This window comes from Chionomys nivalis, chromosome 21 (genome assembly GCF_950005125.1).
Source record: "Chionomys nivalis chromosome 21, mChiNiv1.1, whole genome shotgun sequence".
Taxonomy (NCBI): domain Eukaryota; kingdom Metazoa; phylum Chordata; class Mammalia; order Rodentia; family Cricetidae; genus Chionomys; species Chionomys nivalis.
This window is the reverse complement of record NC_080106.1, coordinates 54,216,859-54,232,512: the sequence shown is the minus strand read 5'-3', so window position 1 is coordinate 54,232,512 and position 15,654 is coordinate 54,216,859.

Below are 15,654 nucleotides of genomic sequence, written 5' to 3'. Positions count from 1 at the left end.
CAAGCTTTACTTTGAAAGATAATTGAGTTCTTTTGAAAGTTTATTTATTTCAAAAATACTCCAGTACCAAATGCACATGTTTGTCTTTGTGAAGGCAAGCAGTTGTTTGCTACGTGTGAAAGCATTGTTAGAACTGAGATCAGTGATCCTTTTCTCAGGACAAGCTTTACTTTGAAAGATAATCGCGTTCTTTTGAAAGTTTTCTTATTTCAAAAAAGCTTCAATACCAAACGCACATGTGTTTCTTTGAAAGACAAGCAGTTGTTTGCTACGTGTGAAAGCATAATTAGAACTGAGATCAGTGTTCCTTTTCTCAATACAAGCTTTACTTTAAAAGATAATCACGTTCTTTTGAAAGTTTACTTTTTTCAAGTAAGCTACAGTACCAATCACACATGTGTTTCTTTATAAAGAAAAGCAATTGTTTGCTACCTGTGAAAGCATTGTTAGAACTGAGATCAGTGCTCCTTTTCTCAGTACAAGCTTTACTTTGAAAGATAATCACGTTCATTTGAAAGATTATTAATTTCACGAATGCTTTAGTAAGAAACGTACATGTGTTGCATTGTAAATACAAGCAGTTTTTTGCTATGTGTAAAAGCATTGTTAGAACTGAGATCAGTGTTCCTTTTCTCAGTTCAAGCTTTACTTTGAAAGATAATCGTGGTATTTTGAACGGTTATTAATATCAAGTATGCTCCAGTACGAAACACACATGTCTTTCTTTGTAAAGACAAGCAGTTGTTTGCTACGTGTGAAAGCATTGTTAGAACTGAGATCAGTGTTCCTTTTCACAGTACAAGCTTTACTTTGAGAGGTAATTGCGTTTTTTAAAAGTTTATAAATTTCAAGAATGCTCCAGTACCAAATCACATGTGTTTCTTTGTAAAGACAAGCAGTTGTTTGGTACGTGTGAAAGCATTGTTAGAACTGAGATCAGTGTCATTTTCTCAGTACAAGCTTTACTTTGAAAGATAATCACGTTCTTTTGAAAGTTTATTAATTTCACAAAATCTTTAGTAAGAAACGCACTTGTGTTTCTTTGTAAAGATAAGCAGTTGTTTGATACGTGTGAAAGCATTGTTAGAACTGAGATCAGTCTTCCATTTCTCAAAAAAAGCTTTACTTTGAAAGATCATCGCATTCTTTTGAAAGTTTATTAATTTCAAGTATGCTCCAGTGCCAAATGCACATGTGTTTCTTTTTAAGGACAAGGAGTTGTTTGCTACGTGTGAAAGCATTGTTAAAACTGAGATCTGTGTTCCATTTCTCAGTACAAGCTTTACTTTGAAAGATAATTGAGTTCTTTTGAAAGTTTATATATTTCAAGAATACTCCAGTACCAAATGCACATGTTTGTCTTTTTGAAGGCAAGCAGTTGTTTTCTAAGTGTGAAAGCATTGTTAGAACTGAGATCAGTGATCCTTTTCTCAGGACAAGCTTTACTTTGAAAGATAATCGCGTTCTTTTGAAAGTTTTCTTATTTCAAAAAAGCTTCAGTACCAAACGCACATGTTTTTCTTTGAAAGACAAGCAGTAGTTTTCTACATGTGAAAGCATAGTTAGAACTGAGATCAGTGTTCCTTTTCTCAATACAAGCTTTACTTTAAAAGATAATCACGTTCTTTTGAAAGTTTACTTTTTTCAAGTACGCTACAGTACCAATCACACATGTGTTTCTTTATAAAGAAAAGCAATTGTTTGCTACCTGTGAAAGCATTGTTAGAACTGAGATCAGTGCTCCTTTTCTCAGTACAAGCTTTACTTTGAAAGATAATCACGTTCATTTGAAAGATTATTAATTTCACGAATGCTTTAGTAAGAAACGCACATGTGTTGCTTTGTAAATAAAAGCAGTTTTTTTCCTATGTGTAAAAGCATTGTTAGAACTGAGATCAGTGTTCCTTTTCTCAGTTCAAGCTTTACTTTGAAAGATAATCGTGGTATTTTGAACGGTTATTAATATCAAGTATGCTCCAGTACGAAACACACATGTGTTTCTTTGTAAAGACAAGCAGTTGTTTGCTACGTGTGAAAGCATTGTTAGAACTGAGATCAGTGTTCCTTTTCACAGTACAAGCTTTACTCTGAGAGGTAATTGCGTTTTTTAAAAGTTTATTAATTTTAAGAATGCTCCAGTACCAAACACACAAGTGTTTTTTTGTAAAGACAAGCAGTTGTTTGCTACGTGTGAAAGCATTGTTAGAACTGAGATCAGAGTTCCTTTTCTCAGAAAAGCTTTATTTTAAAAGATAATCATGTTCTTTGAAAGTTTATTAATTTCACGAAAGCTTTATTAAGGAACGCACATGTGTTTCTTTGTAAAGACAAGCAGTTCTTTGCTACATGTGAAAGAATTATTAGAACTGAGATCAGTGGTCCTTTACTCAGTACACGCATTAATTTGAAAGATAATCGCATTCTTTTGAAAGTTTACTTATTTCTCGAAAGCTTTATTAAGAAATGCACATGTGGGCCGGGCGATGGTGGCGTACGCCTTTAATCCCAGCACTCAGGAGGCCGAGGCAGGCGGATCTCTGTGAGTTCGAGACCACCCTGGTTAAAGGAGCTAGTTCCAGGACAGGCTCCAAAGACACAGAGAAACCCTGTCTCTAAAAAAACCAAAAAAAAAAAAAGAAATGCACATGTATTTCTTTGTAAAGGCAGGCAGTTTTTTGCCACGTGTGAAAGCATTGTTAGAACTGTGATCAGTGTTCCGTTTCCAGTACAAGCTTTACTTTGAAAGATAATCACGTTCTTTGAAAGTTTATTAATTTCACGAAAGCTTTAATATGAAACGCACATGTGTTTCTTTGTAAAGACAAGCAGTTGTTTGCTACGTGTGAAAGCATTGTTAGAAATGAGATCAGTGTTCCTTTTCTCAGTACAAGCTTTGCTTTGAAAGATACTCGCGTTCTCTTGAAAGTTTATTAATTTCAAGAATGCTCCAGTATCAACCGCACGTGTGTTTCTTTGTAAAGGCAAGCAGTTGTTTGATACGTGTGAAAGCATTGTTAGAAATGAGATCAGTGCTCCTTTTCTCAGTACAAGCTTTACTTTGAAAGATAATCGCGTTCTCTTGAAAGTTTATTAATTTCAAGAATGCTCCAGTATCAAACACACAAGTGTTTTTTTTGTAAAGACAAGCAGTGGTTTGCTACATGTGAAAGCATTGTTAAAACTGAGATCAGTATTCCTTTATCACAACAAGCTATATTTTGAAAGATAATCACGTTCTTTTGAAAGTTTATTGATTTCACAAAAGCATTAGTAAGAAACACACATATGTTTCTTTGTAAAGACAAACAGTTGTTTACTACGTGTGAAAGCATTGTCAGAACTGAGATCAGTGTTCCAATTCTCAGTAAAAGCTTTACTTTGAAATATAATCGCGTTCTTTTGAAAGTTTATTAATTTCAAGAATACTCCAGTACTAAATGCACATGTGTTTCTTTGTAAAGGCAAGCAGTTGTTTGCTACGTGTGAAAGCATTGTTAGAACTGAGATCAGTGTTCCTTTTCTCAGTACAAGCTTTATTTTCAAAGATAATCGCGTTCTTTTGAAAGTTTATTAATTTCACGAAAGCTTTAGTACCAAACGCACAAGTGTTTCTTTGTAAAGACAAGAAGTTGTTTGCTAGTTATGAAAGCATTGTTAGAACTGAGATCAGTGTTCCATTCTCAGTACAAACTTAAATCTGAAAGGTAATCGCGTTCTTTTGAAAGTTTATTAATTTCACGAAAGCTTTATTAAGAAACGCACATGTGTTTCTTTGTAAAGACAAGCAGTTTTTTGCTACGTGTGAAATCATTGTTAGAACTGAGATCAGTGTTCATTTTCTCAGTCCACGCTTTAATTTGAATGATAATTGCATTCTTTTGAAATTTATTTATTTCTCGAAAGCTTTAGTAAGAAACGCACATCTGTTTCTTAGTAAAGGCATGCAATTGTTTGCTACGTTCGAAAGCATTGTTAGAACTGATATCAGTGTTCCTTTTCTCAGTACACGCTTTTATTTGAAAGATAATCCCATTCTTTTGAAAGTTTACTTATTTCTCGAAAGCTTTAGTAAGAAACGCAGATCTGTTTCTAGGTAAAGGCAGGCAGTAGTTTGCTACTTTTGAAAGCATTGTTAGAACTGCGATCAGTGTTCAGTTTATCAGTACAAGCTTTACTTTGAAAGTTAATCAAGTTCTTTTGAATATTTATTAATTTCAAGAATGCTCCAGTACCAAACACACATGTGTTACTTTGTAAAGGCAAGCAGTTGTTTGCTACTTGTGAAAGCATTGTTAGAACTGAGATCAGTGTTCCTTTTCTCAGTACAAGCTTTACTTTGAGAGGTAATAGCGTTTTTTAAAAGTTTAATAATTTCAAGAATGCTCCAGTACCAAATCACATGTGTTTCTTTGTAAAGGCAAGCAGTTGTTTGCTACATGTGAAAGCATTGTTAGAACTGAGATCAGTGTTCCTTTTCTCAGTCCACGCATTAATTTGTAAGATAATCGCATTCTTTTGAAATTTACTTATTTCTCGAAAGCTTTAGTCAGAAATGCACATCTGTTTCTTAGTAAAGGCATGCAGTTGTTTGCTACGTTTGAAAGCATTGTTAGCATTGTGATCAGTGTTCCGTTTCTCAGTACAAGCTTTACTTTAAAAGATAATAACGTTCTTTGAAAGTTTATTAATGTCACGAAAGCTTTATTAAAAAACGCACATCTGTTTCTTTGTAAAGACAAGCAGTTGTTTGCTACATGTGAAAGCATTTTTAGAACTGAGATCACTGTTCCTTTTCGCAGTACAAAATTTACTTTGAAAGATAATCACGTTCTTTTGAAAGTTTATTAATTTTACAAAAGTTTTAGTAAGAAATGCACATGTTTTTCTTGGTAAAGACAAGCAGTTGTTGGCTACTTGTGAAAGCATTGTTAGAACTGAGATCAGTGTTCCTTTTCACAGTACAAGCTTTACTTTGAGAGGTAATTGCATTCTTTAAAAGTTTATTAATTTTAAGAATTCTCCAGTACCAAACACACAAGTGTTTTTTTTGTAAAGACAAGCAGTTGTTTGCTACGTGTGAAAGCATTGTTAAAACTGAGATCAGTATTCCTTTATCAGAACAAGCTATATTTTGAAAGATAATCACGTTCTTTTGAAAGTTTATTGATTTCACAAAAGCATTAGTAAGAAACACACATATGTTTCTTTGTAAAGACAAACAGTTGTTTACTACGTGTGAAAGCATTGTCAGAACTGAGATCAGTGTTCCAATTCTCAGTAAAAGCTTTACTTTGAAATATAATCGCGTTCTTTTGAAAGTTTATTAATTTCAAGAATGCTCGAGGACTAAATGCACATGTGTTTCTTTGTAAAGGCAAGCAGTTGTTTGCTACGTGTGAAAGCATTGTTAGAACTGAGATCAGTGTTCCTTTTCTCAGTACAAGCTTTATTATGAATGATAATCGCGTTCTTTTGAAAGTTTATTAATTTCACGAAAGCTTTAGTACCAAACGCACAAGTGTTTGTTTGTAAAGACAAGCAGTTGGTTGTTACTTGTGAATGCATTGTTAGAACTGAGATCAGTGTTCCTTTTCTCAGTACAAGCTTTATTATGAAAGATAATCGCGTTCTTTTGAAAGTTTATTAATTTCACGAAAGCTTTAGTACCAAACGCACAAGTGTTTCTTTGTAAAGACAAGCAGTTGGTTGTTACTTGTGAATACATTGTTAGAACTGAGATGAGTGTTCCTTTTCTCAGTACAAGCTTTACTTAGAAAGATAATCACGTTCTTTTGAAAGTTTATTAATTTCACAAAAGCTTTAGTAAGAAACGCACTTGTGTTTCTTTGTAAAGATAAGCAGTTGTTTGCTACCTGTGAGCATTGTTATAACTGAGATCAGTGTTCCATTTCTCAAAAAAAGCTTTACTTTGAAAGATAATCGCATTCTTTTGAAAGTTTATTAATTTCAAGAATGCTCCAGTACCAAATGCACATGTGTTTCTTTGTAAAGGCAAGCACTTTTTTGCTACATGTGAAAGAATTATTAGAACTGAGATCAGTGTTCCTTTTCTCAGACACGCTTTACTTTGAAAGATAATCTCGTTCTTTTGAAAGTTTATTAATTTTATGTAAGCTTTAGTAAGAAACGCACATGTGTTTCTTTGTAAAGACAAGCAGTTGTTTGCTACCTGTGAAAGCATTGTTAGAACTGAGATCAGTGTTCCTTTTCTCAGTACAAACTTTACTTTGAAAGATAATCACGTTCTTTTGAAAGTTTATTAATTTCACAAAAGCTTTAGTAAGAAACGCACATGTGTTTCTTTGTAAAGACAAGCAGTTGTTTGCTACGTGTGAAAGCATTGTTAGAACTGAGATCAGTGTTCCTGTTCAGAGTACAACCTTTACTTTGAAAGATAATCGCGTTCTATTGAAAGTTTATTAATTTCACGAAAGCTTTATTACCAAACGCACACGTGTTTCTTCGTAAAACAAGCAGTTGTTTCCTATGTGTGAAAACATAGTTAGAACTGAGATCAGTGTTCCTTTTCTCTATACAAGCTTTTCTTTAAAAGATACTCGCGTTCTTTTGAAAGTTTACTTTTTTCAAGTAAGCTACAGTACCAATCACACATGTTTTTCTTTATAAAGAAAAGCAATTGTTTGCTACCTGTGAAAGCATTGTTAGAACTGAGATCACTGTTCTTTTTCTCAGTACAAAATTTACTGTGAAAGATAATCACGTTCTTTTGAAAGTTTATTAATTTCACAAATCTTTAGTAAGAAATGCACATGTGTTTCTTCGTAAAGACAAGCAGATGTTTGCTCCTTATGAAAGCATTGTTAGAACTGAGATCAGTGTTCCTTTTCACAGTACAAGTTTTACTTTGAGAGCTAATTGCGTTCTTTAAAAGTTTATTAATTTTAAGGATGATCCAGTACCCAACACACAAGGATTTTTTTGTAGAGACAAGCAGTTGTTTGCTAAGTGTGAAAGCATTGTCAGAACTGAGATCTGTGTTCCTTTTCTCAGTACAAGCTTTACTTTGAAAGATAATCGCGTTCTTTTGAAAGTTTATTAATTTCACGAAAGCTTTAGTAAGAAACGCATATGTGATCCTTTGTAAAAACAAGCGGTATTTTGCAACGTGTGAAAGCATTGTTAGAACTGAGATCAGTGTTCCTTTTCTCAGTACAAGCTTTACTTTGAAAGATAATCACGTTAATTTGAAAGATTATTAATTTCACGAATGCTTTAGTAAGAAACACACATGTGTTGCTTTGTAAATACAAGCAGTTTTTTGCTATGTGTGAAAGCATTGTTAGAACTGAGATCAGTGTTCCTTTTCTCAGGACAAGCTTTACTTTGAAAGATCATCGCGTTCTTTTGAACGTTTATTAATATCAAGTATGCTCCAGTACCAAACATACATGTGTTTCTTTTTAAAGACAAGCAGTTGTTTGCTACATGTGAAAGCATTCTTAGATGAGATCACTGTTCCTTTTCTCAGTACTAAATTTAATTTGAAAGATAATCACGTTCTTTTGAAAGTTTATTAATTTCACAAAGCTTTGGTATGAAATGCACATGTGTTTCTTCCTAAAGACAAGCAGTTGTTTGCTACTTGTGAAAGCATTTTTAGAACTGAGATCAGTGTTCCATTTCACAGTACAAGCTTTACTTTGAAAGATAATCGCGTTCTTATAAACGTTTATGAATTTCAAGAATGCTCCAGTACCAAATCACATGTGTTTCTTTATAAAGACAAGCAGTTGTTTGCTACGTGTGAAAGCATTGTTAGAACTGAGATCAGTGTCATTTTCTCAGTACAAGCTTTACTTTGAAAGATAATCACGTTCTTTTGAAAGTTTATTAATTTCACAAAATCTTTAGTAAGAAACGCTCTTGTGTTTCTTTGTAAAGATAAGCAGTTGTTTGATAGGTGTGAAAGCATTGTTAGAACTGAGATCAGTCTTCCATTTCTCAAAAAAAGCTTTACTTTGAAAGATAATCGCATTCTTTTGAAAGTTTATTAATTTCAAGTATGCTCCAGTACCAAATGAACATGTGTTTCTTTGTAAAGACAAGCAGTTGTTTGCTACGTGTGAAAGCATTGTTAAAACTGAGATCAGTGTTCAATTTCTCAGTACAAGCTTTACTTTGAAAGATAATTGAGTTATTTTGAAAGTTTATTTATTTCAAGAATACTCCAGTACCAAATGCACATGTTTGTCTTTGTGAAGGCAAGCAGTTGTTTGCTACGTGTGAAAGCATTGTTAGAACTGAGATCAGTGATCCTTTTCTCAATACAAGCTTTACTTTAAAAGATAATCACGTTCTTTTGAAAGTTTACTTTTTTCAAGTAAGCTACAGTACCAATCACACATGTGTTTCTTTATAAAGAAAAGCAATTGTTTGCTACCTGTGAAAGCATTGTTAGAACTGAGATCAGTGCTCCTTTTCTCAGTACAAGCTTTACTTTGAAAGATAATCACGTTCATTTGAAAGATTATTAATTTCACGAATGCTTTAGTAAGAAACGCACATGTGTTGCTTTGTAAATACAAGCAGTTTTTTGCTATGTGTAAAAGCATTGTTAGAACTGAGATCAGTGTTCCTTTTCTCAGTTCAAGCTTTACTTTGAAAGATAATCGTGGTATTTTGAACGGTTATTAATATCAAGTATGCTCCAGTACGAAACACACATGTGTTTCTTTGTAAAGACAAGCAGTTGTTTGCTAAGTGTGAAAGCATTGTTAGAAGTGAGATCAGTGTTCCTTTTCACAGTACAAGCTTTACTTTGAGAGGTAATTGCGTTTTTTAAAAGTTTATTAATTTTAAGAATGCTCCAGTACCAAACACACAAGTGTTTTTTTTAAAGACAAGCAGTTGTTTGCTACGTGTGAAAGCATTGTTAGAACTGAGATCAGTGTTCCTTTTCTCAGAAAAGCTTTATTTTAAAAGATAATCATGTTCTTTGAAAGTTTATTAATTTCACGAAAGCTTTATTAAGAAACGCACATGTGTTTATTTGTAAAGACAAGCAGTTGTTTGCTACATGTGAAAGAATTGTTAGAACTGAGATCAGTGTCTTTCCTCAGTACAAGCCTTACTTTGAAAGATAATCACGTTTTTTGAAAGTCTATTAATTTCACGAAAGCTTTATTAAGAAACCCACACGTGTTTCTTTGTAATGACAAGGAGTTGTTTGCTACGTGTGAAAGCATTGTTAGAACTGAGATCAGTGTTCCTTTTCTCAGTACAAGCATTATTATGAAAGATAATCGCGTTCTTTTGAAAGTTTATTAATTTCACGAAAGCTTTAGTACCAAACGCACAAGTGTTTCTTTGTAAAGACAAGCAGTTGGTTGTTACTTGTGAGTGCATTGTTAGAACTGAGATCAGTGTTCCTTTTCACAGTACAAGCTTTACTTTGAAAGATAATCGCGTTCTTTTGAACGTTTATTAATTTCAAGAATGCTCCAGTACCAAACACACATGTGTTTCTTTATAAAGACAAGCAGTTGTTTGCTACATGTGAAAGCATTGTTAGAACTGAGATCACTATTCCTTTATCAGAACAAGCTATATTTGGAAAGATAATCACGTTCTTTTGAAAGTTTATTGATTTCACAAAAGCATTAGTAAGAAACACACATATGTTTCTTTGTAAAGACAAATAGTTGTTTACTACGTGTGAAAGCATTGTCAGAACTGAGATCAGTGTTCCAATTCTCAGTAAAAGCTTTACTTTGAAATATAATCGCGTTCTTTTGAAAGTTTATTAATTTCAAGAATGCTCCAGTACTAAATGCACATGTGTTTCTTTGTAAAGGCAAGCACTTGTTTGCTACATGTGAAAGCATTGTTTGAACTGAGATCAGTGTTCCTTTTCTCAGTACAAGCTTTATTATGAAAGATAATCACGTTCTTTTTAAAGTTTATTAATTTCACGAAAGCTTTAGTACCAAACGCACAAGTGTTTCTTTGTAAAGACAAGCAGTTGGTTGTTACTTGTGAATGCATTGTTAGAACTGAGATCAGTGTTCCTTTTCACAGTACAAGCTTTAATTTGAAAGATAATCGCGTTCTTTTGAACGTTTATTAATTTCAAGAATGCTCCAGTACCAAACACACATGTGTTTCTTTATAAAGACAAGCAGTGTTTGCTACATGTGAAAGCATTGTTAGAACTGAGATCAGTGTTCCTTTTCTCAGTACAAAGTTTACTTTGAACGATAATCGCATTCTTTTGAAAGTTTATTAATTTCACGAAAGCTTTAGTACCAAACGCACACGTGTTTCTTCGTAAGACAAGCAGTTGTTTGCTACGTGTGAAAGCATAGTTAGAACTGAGATCAGTGTTCCTTTTCTCTATACAAGCTTTTCTTTAAAAGATACTCGCGTTCTTTTGAAAGTTTACTTTTTTCAAGTAAGCTACAGTACCAATCACTCATGTGTTTCTTTATAAAGAATAGCAATTGTTTGCTACCTGTGAAAGCATTGTTAGAACTGAGATCACTGTTCCTTTTCTCAGTACAAAATTTACTTTGAAAGATAATCACGTTCTTTTGAAAGTTTATTAATTTCACAAATCTTTAGTAAGAAATGCACATGTGTTTCTTCGTAAAGACAAGCAGCTGTTTGCTCCTTATGAAAGCATTGTTAGAACTGAGATCAGTGTTCCTTTTCACAGTACAAGCTTTACTTTGAGAGCTAATTGCGTTCTTTAAAAGTTTATTAATTTTAAGGATGCTCCAGTACCCAACACAGAAGTGTTTTTTTGTAGAGACAAGCAGTTGTTTGCTACGTGTGAAAGCATTGTCAGAACTGAGATCTGTGTTCCTTTTCTCAGTACAAGCTTTACTTTGAAAGATAATCGCGTTCTTTTGAAAGTTTATTAATTTCACGAAAGCTTTAGTAAGAAACGCATATGTGATCCTTTGTAAAAACAAGCGGTATTTTGCCATGTGTGAAAGCATTGTTAGAACTGAGATCAGTGTTCCTTTTCTCAGTACAAGCTTTACTTTGAAAGTTAATCACGTTAATTTGAAAGATTATTAATTTCACGAATGCTTTAGTAAGAAACACACATGTGTTGCTTTGTAAATACAAGCAGTTTTTTGCTATGTGTGAAAGCATTGTTAGAACTGAGATCAGTGTTCCTTTTCTCAGGACAAGCTTTACTTTGAAAGATCACCACGTTCTTTTGAACGTTTATTAATATCAAGTATGCTCCAGTACCAAACACACATGTGTTTTGTTGTAATAAGAGCGGCAGGGCTGCGTCCCCGGCACCCAGCCGCCCGCATGGCTAGCTTATGCCCCGAATAATTACATGGAAACTGTATTCTTTTAAACACTGCCTGGCCCATTAGTTTCGGCCTCTTATTGGCTAGCTCTTACATATTGATCTAACCCATTTCTAATATTCTGTGTAGTACCATGAGCTGGCTTACCAGGGAGATCTTAACCTGCGTCTGTCTGGAGTGGGAGAATCATGGCGACTCCTGACTCGGCTTCTTTCTCCCAGCATTTTATTTTGTCTACTCCGCCTACCTAATTTTCTGTCCTATTAAAGGGGCCAAGACAGTTTCTTTATTACTTAACCAATGAAACAACAGATAGAAAGATGACCCACCTCCATCATTTCCCCTTTTTCTGTTTAAACAAAAAAGAAAGGCTTTCATTTTAACATAGTAAGATTACATATAGCAAAACAGTTATCAAGCAAGAATTACAGTTATAATATTTATATCTATTTTATCTTTTATCATAACTAAGGAAAACTATAACTAACCAATCTTTAACTCCATCAAAGACTCCAGAAGGATATAATATTACCTAAGTAAACAAGAGATCCAAAACTCTAGAAATGACAGAGACATCTCGCTGCCTGGACAGTCACCCAAAGTTTTTTTGTACTGTTGGGGCATCCATCTTTAGCCTTCAGGCCTTTAGCAGACTTTTCCATGAAACAGGAAATTTTAAAGACAGTTTAGTCACTTTTTGCTGTGTCCTGTAGAATGTTTCGCAGACTCTTTTATGAGTCAGGAACCCCGAAAGACCATCTCACCTTTAGGCAAGTTTAGTAGTCCTTTTTCTGTGGGTTCTCTGTGTCCAGTTTATGCAACACTCCAGGCATGAGCAGTTTCATGCCCAAATGGCTATCAAACTCCATAAGGAGCCTCTTCGATGCCCATCTTCCTATTGAAGTAGATTGGTGTTGCCAGGAGCAGACGTGTCTCATTGTCATGAAAAGCCCTAAGTTATTAAAACATTTAAATGCCATATTCTGCAGTCTTTGAAAGATATGAAGAATGCCTATCTAGCTGAAATATATCTATGCACATCTAGAAAATCTAACTAACATGACTAAAAGCTTGACAATTATCGATGATTATCCATTAACAACCTATATACATTACATTTTTTAATGAACTATATAATCACAATACCTTAATCAAGATTAGAAATATGTATATACATATAACAATTTTGACCTTCAAATCCACACCAATGCAAATTATTCATATCTATATCATATCCCCCTAGCCAATGACCTTCCTCCATCAGTGTTTCTTTGTAAAGACAAGCAGTTGTTTGCTACATGTGAAAGCATTCTTAGATGAGATCACTGTTCCTTTTCTCAGTACTAAATTTACTTTGAAAGATAATCACGTTCTTTTGAAAGTTTATTAATTTCACAAAGCTTTGGTATGAAATGCACATGTGTTTCTTCCTAAAGACAAGCAGTTGTTTGCTACTTGTGAAAGCATTTTTAGAAGTGAGATCAGTGTTCCATTTCACAGTAGAAGCTTTACTTTGAAAGATAATCGCGTTCTTATAAAAGTTTATAAATTTCAAGAATGCTCCAGTACCAAATCACATGTGTTTCTTTGTAAAGACAAGCAGTTGTTTGCTACGTGTGAAAGCATTGTTAGAACTGAGATCAGTGTCATTTTCTCAGTACAAGCTTTACTTTGAAAGATAATCACGTTCTTTTGAAAGTTTATTAATCACAAAATCTTTAGTAAGAAACGCACTTGTGTTTCTTTGTAAAGATAAGCAGTTGTTTGATATGTGTGAAAGCATTGTTAGAACTGAGATCAGTCTTCCATTTCTCAAAAAAGCTTTACTTTGAAAGATAATCGCATTCTTTTGAAAGTTTATTAATTTCAAGTATGCTCCAGTACCAAATGCACATGTGTTTCTTTGTAAAGACAATCAGTTGTTTGCTACGTGTGAAAGCATTGTTAAAACTTAGAACAGTGTTCCAATTCTCAGTACAAGCTTTACTTTGAAAGATAATTGAGTTCTTTTGAAAGTTTATTTATTTCAAAAATACTCCAGTACCAAATGCACATGTTTGTCTTTGTGAAGGCAAGCAGTTGTTTGCTACGTGTGAAAGCATTGTTAGAACTGATATCAGTGATCCTTTTCTCAGGACAAGCTTTACTTTGAAAGATAATCGCGTTCTTTTGAAAGTTTTCTTATTTCAAAAAGCTTCAATACCAAACGCACATGTGTTTCTTTGAAAGACAAGCAGTTGTTTGCTACGTGTGAAAGCATAGTTAGAACTGAGATCAGTGTTCCTTTTCTCAATACAAGCTTTACTTTAAAAGATAATCACGTTCTTTTGAAAGTTTACTTTTTTCAAGTAAGCTACAGTACCAATCACACATGTGTTTCTTTATAAAGAAAAGCAATTGTTTGCTACCTGTGAAAGCATTGTTAGAACTGAGATCAGTGCTCCTTTTCTCAGTACAAGCTTTACTTTGAAAGATAATCACGTTCATTTGAAAGATTATTAATTTCACGAATGCTTTAGTAAGAAACGCACATGTGTTGCTTTGTAAATACAAGCAGTTTTTTGCTATGTGTAAAAGCGTTGTTAGAACTGAGATCAGTGTTCCTTTTCTCAGTTCAAGCTTTACTTTGAAAGATAATCGTGGTATTTTGAACGGTTATTAATATCAAGTATGCTCCAGTACGAATCACACATGTGTTTCTTTGTAAAGACAAGCAGTTGTTTGCTACGTGTGAAAGCATTGTTAGAACTGAGATCAGTGTTCCTTTTCACAGTACAAGCTTTACTTTGAGAGGTAATTGCGTTTTTTAAAAGTTTATAAATTTCAAGATTGCTCCAGTACCAAATCACATGTGTTTCTTTGTAAAGACAAGCAGTTGTTTGCTACGTGTGAAAGCATTGTTAGAACTGAGATCAGTGTCATTTTCTCAGTACAAGCTTTACTTTGAAAGATAATCACGTTCTTTTGAAAGTTTATTAATTTCACAAAATCTTTAGTAAGAAACGCACTTGTGTTTCTTTGTAAAGATAAGCAGTTGTTTGATACGTGTGAAAGCATTGTTAGAACTGAGATCAGTCTTCCATTTCTCAAAAAAAGCTTTACTTTGAAAGATAATCGCATTCTTTTGAAAGTTTATTAATTTCAAGTATGCTCAAGTACCAAATGCACATGTGTTTCTTTATAAAGACAAGCAGTTGTTTGGTACGTGTGAAAGCATTGTTAGAACTGAGATCAGTGTTCCTTTTCTCAGTACAAGCTTTATTTCGAAAGATAATCGCGTTCTTTTGAAAGTTTATTAATTTCACGAAAGCTTTAGTACCAAACGCACTAGTGTTTCTTTGTAAAGACAAGCAGTTGTTTGCTAATTATGAAAGCACTGTTAGAACTGAGATCAGTGTTCCATTCTCAGTACAATCTTAAATCTGAAAGGTATTCGCGTTCTTTTGAAAGTTTATTAATTTCATGAAAGCTTTATTAAGAAACGCACATGTGTTTCTTTGTCAAGACAAGCAGTTGTTTGCTACGTGTGAAATCATTGTTAGAACTGAGATCAGTGTTCATTTTCTCAGTCCACGCTTTAATTTGAAAGATAATTGCATTCTTTTGAAATTTATTTATTTCTCGAAAGCTTCAGTAAGAAACGCACATCTGTTTCTTAGTAAAGGCATACAATTTTTTGCTACGTTCGAAAGCATTATTAGAACTGATATCAGTGATCCTTTTCTCAGTACACGCTTTTATTTGAAAGATAATCCCATTCTTTTGAAAGTTTACTTATTTCTCGAAAGCTTTAGTAAGAAACGCAGATCTGTTTCTTGGTAAAGGCAGGCAGTTGTTTGCTACTTTTGAAAGCATTGTTAGAACTGCGATCAGTGTTCAGTTTCTCAGTACAAGCTTTACTTTGAAAGTTAATCACGTTCTTTTGAATATTTATTAGTTTCAAGAATGCTCCAGTACCAAACGCACATGTGTTTCTTTGTAAAGGCAAGCATTTGTTTGCTACTTGTGAAAGCATTGTTAGAACTGAGATCAGTGTTCCTTTTCTCAGTACAAGCTTTACTTTGAAAGATAATCGCGTTCTTTTGAAAGATTATTAATTTCACGAATGCTTTAGTAAGAAACGCACATGTGTTGCTTTGTAAATACAAGCAGTTTTTTGCTATGTGTAAAAGCGTTGTTAGAACTGAGATCAGTGTTCCTTTTCTCAGTTCAAGCTTTACTTTGAAAGATAATCGTGGTATTTTGAACGGTTATTAATATCAAGTATGCTCCAGTACGAATCACACATGTGTTTCTTTGTAAAGACAAGCAGTTGTTTGCTACGTGTGAAAGCATTGTTAGA